Source organism: Acromyrmex echinatior, chromosome 17, assembly GCF_024713525.1.
Source record: "Acromyrmex echinatior isolate Ae372 chromosome 17, ASM2471352v2, whole genome shotgun sequence".
In the NCBI taxonomy this organism is placed as follows: Eukaryota; Metazoa; Arthropoda; class Insecta; order Hymenoptera; family Formicidae; genus Acromyrmex; species Acromyrmex echinatior.
Window position 1 is genome coordinate 8,022,895 of NC_141868.1, and position 7,326 is coordinate 8,030,220.

Sequence of the window (7,326 nt, forward strand, 5' to 3'; positions counted from 1 at the left end):
GATTATTCTTCATCTAAAACTTTAATATTATCTCAATCGAAATCGTGTTGCGTCTGCATTCTATGTTCAGTTTTCACAAAACGGGTAGTCGTGTTCTAATTAATATGTTTGCGATATTCTGCAATTCTTGTTTTTAGTTGTCTACTCGTTTGTCCAATATAAGATGCATCACATTTTTTGCAACAGATTTTGTAGACGACGTTAGATTTTGTTGATTGTTCTAGACGATCTTTTTGAACTTTGTACTTATTTAATTAATATTGTGAAAAGAAATTTTAATGTTTTTATTGTTAATTTGTTTAAATTTATCTGTGAACCTTGAAATAAAAGGTATCGCAAACCATGAGATGTCATTTTTCAATTCTTTATTCTCTTCTTTGTTGTTACGTATTTTGAATTCTCTTCTTTGAATGCTTCTTGATGTTATCAGTTTTTTGCAAAGATTTTTTTTTATTATTTCATAAGTTTCAGTATCTTTAAACATTTCTGTTACTTTTTCTATATAGAGATCTCTATCCAACGCTACTGTAACATTACCTTTGTCCGCATGAGTAAATATAATTTGGTTGTGATTTTATAATAGATACTTTTTTGTGACTAATTCTAAATTTGATAATTTGTAATGGGAGTTGTGAAGAGAGGAGAAGACACTATGTTGTTGAGTATGGGAATTGAATGGTTCATTATATTCATTTTCTTAATAATAGGAAATTTTCAGGTGCTATGTTCAACGCTCTTAATACAATCAAAAATGATGTTATTTCTATTAGGGAGAGCAAAGTTTTCACCTAATTGTAAAAAACATTGAACATCGTAAAGAATGGACAGTAAGTTTTATCGACAAATCCATAGCCAAAGGCGGATAATTTCGTAATAAAAATCTAATCGAGTTTGTTGCCAATTGGTCTAAAATTGGTTAATGTTTTGCTATCAGGAAACATATATTTAATAATATAAACAATTATTTTCTATATAATTTTTGTTAATTAACCTGATACTACCTTATTAATGACTGTAGAGTTTCTATAGTCGTTCTCATGCGCTACTATAGAAATTATTAAAAACTATATAAACCTATACAAATTCTATATGACCTATAGTTTTTTATATAAAATTTTAAGCAGAGAAAGAAATTGTTTAATAAAGAATTGCAGTCGACTTCAAAGAACAAGAATACTAACATAAATATAAGTACGGACACGCCTAAATATAAGAAATATTTCATTACTCTTTTTATAAAAAATGTAACGAATATGATCACTACTTGTTTAAATAAATCGTTGGTCACGATAGGTTACAGATGTTTAAATCAACAAATTTATAAAAGTACAAAAAGATACTACTGAAATTAAATTTAAAAGCAATGTAATATACAAAATTAATTGTAAAGATTGTAGCGTATTTTATGTAGACCAGACAAAAAGACAGTTAAGAACAAGAATTAAAGAGCATTAATAACATAAAATTAGATTTATCTACTCATTATTATATTTATTTGGAAATTTTACTTTAACACCGATTTTAATATATGATTCGTCCAAACTTTCCGCCTTTATGTATGCCGTCTGTTCGTTCTTTAATGCAAAGCATTTCAGAATACATTAGAAATTACAATCATTCATTTGATTGGGATAATATAAAAGTATTAGATTCTGAAGTAAACTACAATAAAAGATTAATTTCTGAAATGCATTGCATTAAAGAAACGCGGTATAAATTTACATAAAAGCACGGAATCATATATTTGCCTTAAAATCGGTTTTAAATAAAATTTACATCTTGACCTCTATAGTAAAAATATTGTCAAGAGAGTTTAATCATTTCGTCATTGAATGGCGAGAAAAAGCAAAATCCAAGGTTAAAATTCTATTTTATTATTAAAATTTTATTATTAAAATAGAATTTTAACCTTGGATTTTGCTTTTTCTCGCCATTCAATGACGAAATGATTAAACTCTCTTGACAATAAGGTGACATTAAAAATTTATCAATTTTATGTAATTTTATTTGTAATGTTAAATTTATTATGTTCAACCTGTGATATGACTTCATGTTTTTAATATATGATATCTTTCTTCTCAATTTTTAATTATTTTTCGTATATGGACTGAGAAGAAAACTTATTGTTAGTACAATCGAAACATTGTATAATATATAATATAAATAAATATATAATATAAATATATAATATATATTAATATATATATATAGATTAATATATATTATATATTTATATTATATATTTATTATATATAATATAAATAAAACAATTAACAATAAATATAACAAATGGCTCAATTGAAATAACAATATAAATATTCAAAATAAATAAGGACTATTAAGAGCTAAACGATGTTCTTATTGCAGAGACAATATATATACATAATTACGTTAAATACATCAATTAAAAATTAAAAGATTAAAAATATGACAATAATTATATGTTTCGATTTTTAATATGGTTAGAAAGTGGTTATGCAGCCATTATTTCCTTGCATTGACACACTTCACTTAGCTGTGTAAATTGTCATAAGGTATTACATATAATTTTGCGTATAATACTGTGGAGGTGATATTAATTCATAGTATATATCTTTTATCAGTTAATATTTAATTTTTAGATACATTATTCAACGTTAATAGTTTTTCACTGAAGATGATCACATTAAAGATCGAAACATATGGCTATTCTCATATGTTTAATCTTAATTTTTAATTGATGTAATTATATATACTGTCTCCGCAATAAGAACATCCAGTGTTTGACTCTTAATAGCTATTATTTATTTTGAATATTTATATTGATATAGATAAAAAGCTAATTTGTAGAATGTTATAATAAACTAGTTTATTTTTAAAAATCCAATAAACGTTGCTCGTGTTTTTTGACCTTACTAATTTTTGTTAAAACAGAATAATTTTATAAAGTATGATTAAATAATATTTATCATAAATATTGTCCACGATATTCGTATTTGTAATTATAATTTTATTGTTATAATCTTATTGCTAAATAGAAATAAATTTTCATGAAAATTTCAATATGAATTAAAACATTTCATGATAATGACATTAATGCACATAATCCATGTAGAAGTTTTTGAATTAAAAATATTGCTCATTCACGAGCAGTATGCTGATGAGAACAAGTACGTAAAATTGATGTTTCTGACGTGAACTATACAGTGGAATCTATGTGAACAGTATACAATGCAATATTTAAAATGGGATACCCTGTATACATATTGTATCTATGTCATTCATATATATGTGTAACATTTAATCTCATGAGAGATTTAAGATTTAAAAAAAGCCGCACACATTTTTCTTATATTTTATCATTTTGTTTGTCATAAAATCTTAATAACGCTTCTTAAAAAAATTGATATATTGACGTTTTTAGAAATATGAGTTTTAATTATTTAATATGTATAAATAATGTGTATATAAAATAGTAGCCACAAATAAAATAACAAGTCATAATAATTATTATTAGTAATCACTTTATTCCATAATTCATAATGTTTATTGATAGTTACTTTTCGATTAGTCATAATTAATACATTTTAATATCCAATTGACATTTAAATGAACTCATAACTGGTGAAAAAATGATTACTAATAATCACGAGTACGTGAAATCAATGTTTCTCTTGCGGACTGTACATCATAACTCGAAACGTACATTTAGTTTTAGGGCGGCCTTTAAGAACTTTAAATATAAAAAAGAGTAGTGAGCAATACAAAAAAATGAAAGAAAACATAAAAAAACATGACATTATAATTTATAACAATTATATGTTTAGGTTAAGGTAAGATTATAATATTCATGTTGTGTTATTTTTTAAATGTGTCTACATTTCATTGTTCAATATCATTAGCATATTGAACAAACAGAAACAAAGAGTCAGCAAAATGGCATTCAAATAGCTTCATGGTATTCAATGATTACTAGTAATGATTTTTTATCAGTCACGATTCGTTTTAATATTCATTTCGTTGTAACCTGTATATACTATTAATTACAATGAATGCTTCTTGATATATACGTACTTCATATATACATATCATTTATATATAAATATCTAAAATTTTTGTTTTCGATAGCTTTTCATTATTCAAATATCAATAATATCGATTTTTTTCTAGAAAAAGTGATCAAGATTTTAGACAAATAAAATAATTAATTATGAGATAAAATGTATTTGAATATCTTTAAATTTATTATTAGATCGAATATTACCTGTCTATACATAATAATACACAGAGTTGGAAAAATAATTTTCAAAATGTAACTTTTCAAATACGTTTCTGTTACTTTTCTGTTATCGTTATAAGAATAATATAAGTAATATTTTATACTGTTAGAATTAACAAAGAAATAAATTTACGTTATAGACATTATATGCAAGCATTATATCACTTTTAAAATGGCTTTTTATTTCCTTTATGATAAAGTTCCCTACAATAATTTCCCTACAATAATTTCTCTACAATAATTTCCTTACAATAAGTTCCCTACATTAAAAAGTTTAATGAAAAAATACTTTATGCAAAAAACGCTGAAAATCAAATTAGGAAAATAAGGAGGGTCATTGTACGTTAAAATAACACTACTTATCTACAAATACACACACACACACACACACACACACACACACACACACACACACATGCATTGTCATCAAAATAACAGCGAGAACTTAGTTGCGCACCTAATATATATATATATTAGGTGTTGGAATTAATTCGTAGCGTTTTTTTAATGAAAGAATGTTATTTATTTCACATGAGCATTAAAAAATACATTAATGAAAGTACTTCCCATCACTTGTAAAACGCTACGAATTAATTCCAACATCTAATATATATATATATATATATACACCAATGAGTTATATAATCGTGCGTAATTAAAATTAGATGTATATTAGATTAAGATTTAGTTTATTTGGTATTTAAATATGTGTTTACACGTAATATAGAGCTACTTCTGTAATCTTAACATGAAACAGTACAATTTGTTTTTATCAGTCTAATTAACATTCAGATATTAAATTGCTGATTTTTCTAATTTAGTCTATTAACGCCAAGTTTTTTGCATAAAGTATTTTTTATTTAATTCAATTTTTTTTATTTTATTTTGTTAGGTCCTTAATTCTGTGATAAGGGTTGAAAAGATAACGCAATTTGGATTTTATTTTTTAATTTTGTTCAAGATTCATATATGATTTGAATTGAGGTAAAATTTTTAAAGATTATAATTTAGCGCCCTTTATTGATATCAAATCGTTTATATACCTAATATCGTTTAAATTAAGTAGAATTTTTATTTATGGGACTTTAATAAATACAAAAATACGTATCACTTAGGAGTTTCATCATATGTTTTAATTTAATAAAATTTTTTTGCAGAGCATGTATCCACAGCACTTTTTTACCTTTTTTTAAAAAGGTAAATGTATATTGATCTCTCATGCATTTTATAGTGTTTAACATCTTCTTATAAACAGTATGTGAATTAATCAATTTAGTACATATTTTTTCGCAAAGAACCAAAGAATACGTATTTTCTTAATACCTTTTTCTACCCCTTTTCAAAAGAATAAGTTTTGTACTGATATGTATTTTGTAGTGTTTAATATTGCCTTATATACGTAACGATTGGGTAACTTTCTAACCCTGATGTTACATTTAAAATCTTCTAAAAATGTACTAATAAAAATTTACTAATGTAAGAAAAAATGTACTAAAGTAATTAATTAATATTCTTTTTATATAGAAAGACATTAAACACTACAAAGGCATGATATATTAGTATATAAATTTATTTGTTTTAAAGAAATAAGAAAGCGCTACAAATGTATGTTCTGCGAGAATTTTCTATATAAAGAGAATATTAATTAATTACTTTAGTACATTTTTTATACGAAGATTTTTAATACAACATCAAGGTTAGAAAATCACTCAATCATTACGTACAAAGATTTGAAACGATCACTCGTTACTGAAAAAAAGTAACTCATTATTTACATAACTCATTATATAACGCGTTACTTTCTACTCATTGTGCGTTACTTATTACAAATAATCTTTTTAGTAAGTAAACGCGTAATGATAAAATGTAACTTTTCCAAGCTTAGCATAAAATTAGTATAGTATCAATATCGTTGCAATCATAAAAAACTGCAACGTCGTTATTAAGTCGTTTATTATAAACGACTATAACGATAAAATTTACGATGTTACTACCCATCCCTGCATTTTTTATACAAATATATTTGTATAAAATGTTCCTTTTCAATTAGTTATTCAATTAAATGTTTCATAAAATAAGACCCATGGAAAGATTCTTAACAGTAAAAATTTAAACTTGGGTAGCCTGTTTATTAGTGTTTTATAACATGTTCTGTGAATCATTTGAAATGCATTTTCGTTGTCAAGGAATCGCTTAACATCAATAATTGTGCTTTTAGAAACGTCGTTAGATTTCCTGATAACCTTTAATGACAGTTCAGATTACTATGAATATCGATGTTACATATACAACGGTTATGATCATAATCAACCGTTGTACATGTAACATCGATATTCATAACAATCTGAAATTGTCAAACCAGGAAGTCTAATGACGTTTCTAAGCACAATTTTCAATATAAGCAATATCTTGACTATTCTAAGTACAATTCTTAATGTTAAGCAATATCTTGACAACAAAAACGTATTTCAAATGATTTACAGAACAATGTCTAGTATGTAATACAGTATTTTATTCATTACTCAACGCTAATACTAAGGAAAACCCAAAATTCGGATCAAAACGTCTATGTTATTTAGTTTATCTTATATGTGTGTTGGGAAATAAAATTATAATTCGCAACTATATACATATATATACATATACATATATATATATATATATATATATATATATATATATATTCTGTGGCACAACAGAAAAGTGAACATTAGAGACTCTCAAGTAAAAGTCTGGCCACGGGACATAAAATATGGCGGAAATACTTTGCTTTATATTGCAGAGAATATATATGAATGGTGGTAACATTTGGCTCTGTATTGCAAGGTGTATAGGGTAACCTAATTCAAGATATTATCCGATAATTAAAAAACCTGCTGAGAGCCAACATCAGTTGTATAAATAAAATTATAATTCGCAACTACCATATATATATATATATATATATATATATATATTATATATATATCCGGCGACTCGGCGCGTCATCGAGCGTTGAGCGATAGTAGATAAAAGTTGGCAGCGCTTCAGAAATCGGCCTGAAATGTACAACTAATTCTGGGCATCAG

General features: G+C 25.1%; 1 protein-coding gene across 1 annotated transcript in view; it reads right to left on the reverse strand.

The window, feature by feature from the left end:
* mRpL23 (mitochondrial ribosomal protein L23) overlaps positions 1-7,326 on the reverse strand; it is a 111,150-nt gene that overhangs the window by 46,103 nt on the left and 57,721 nt on the right. The window lies entirely within an intron of this gene.